This window comes from Echinops telfairi, unplaced genomic scaffold (genome assembly GCF_000313985.2).
Source record: "Echinops telfairi isolate 266 unplaced genomic scaffold, ASM31398v2 ScPeMD7_7465;HRSCAF=8503, whole genome shotgun sequence".
Lineage (NCBI taxonomy): Eukaryota > Metazoa > Chordata > Mammalia > Afrosoricida > Tenrecidae > Echinops > Echinops telfairi.
The window spans coordinates 6,719,771-6,721,163 of NW_022111365.1; positions in this window are offsets into that span (position 1 = coordinate 6,719,771).

Here is a 1,393-nt window from a genome sequence, read left to right on the forward strand (position 1 = left end):
CCTAGTTTATCCCCAAATGAAACATGAGGATTCCAGGTAGAGTCAATAAAAATGAAGAAAGCTTATTGAATTATTGGATGACAATGATAACAACAGGAAATTAATAGAAATATTTGGTTATATGCAATTGTGATGCACATGATGATAATATAGATGGTAATTCTGAGGTTGTTACGTACTTTCAGATGGTTCCAACTCATAGCAACCTACAGAACTTAATTTTGCCTGGTCCTCACAAATAGTATTCATCTTATCAAGGGTCTTCCTCTTTTATACTGACTCTATACCAAGTATTATATCCTTTTCCAGACACTAGTCTCTCCTGAAACCCTGTCCAAAGTATGTGAGATAAAGTTCCGCCATTCTCGCTTCTAAAGAATATTCTCAGTGTACTTCTTCCCAGAGCGATTTATTTGTTCTGGTGGTCTGTGGCACTTTCAATATTCTTTCCTAACACCATAATTCAAATGAATCAAAGATTTTCTGATCTTCTTTATTCACTGTCAAATTTTATTTTGGTGTTTGTTTGGGTGGGAACAGTATCATTATTGGTGGTACATAACATAACAAGGTTGGGCTTTCTAAGGCCCTCCCCTTCTTTAAGGGGTCGTAGAAACTTGCGTTGATAAGATAGTCTCCGTGTATTGGGGATTAAGCTGAGCACAAACTCCCCAGCAGCTGAGGGCCTCTCTCTTCCTCTAGTGCTGTTGCTGCGGCCGGTGGCCCAGTGGAGTTCTTATTCCTTGGAGGCCATTGGACCATAAGGTCCACCACTCTGTTGCTGTGGCCACATTAATTGTCATACCAAGAAATATGCTTGTCAAAGTGGTAATGGAGGGGAATGCCAGCACCAGCATCAAAGGTGGAAGAGTAGGTGTCACTGTTAAAGTCACAGGAGACAACCTTGTCTTCAGTGCTGCCTAGGATGCCCTTAGGGGGCCATCTAATGCCTGCTTCAACACCTTCTTGATGTCATCATACTTGGTAGCTTTCTCTAGGAGGCAGGTGAGATCCAGGACTGACACATTGGGGGTGGGGACATGGAAGACCATGACAGTGAGTTTCCCATTCAGCTCTGAGATAACCTTACTCACAACCTTGGCAGCACCAGTAGATGCACAGACATTATTCTGGGCAGCCCCACAGCCACCATGCCAGAGTTTCCCAGAGAGGCCATCCACAGTCTTTTGGGTGGCAGTGAGGGTGTGGACTATGGTCATGAGTCCCTCCATGATGCAAAAGTTGTCATGGATGACCTTGGCCAGGGGGGCCATGCAGTTGTTGGTGCAGGAGGCAATGCTGACAATCTTGAAGGAGTTGTCATGCTTCTCGTGGTTCACACCCATCACAAACATGGGGGAATCAGCAGAAGGAGAAGAGATAGATGATCAAC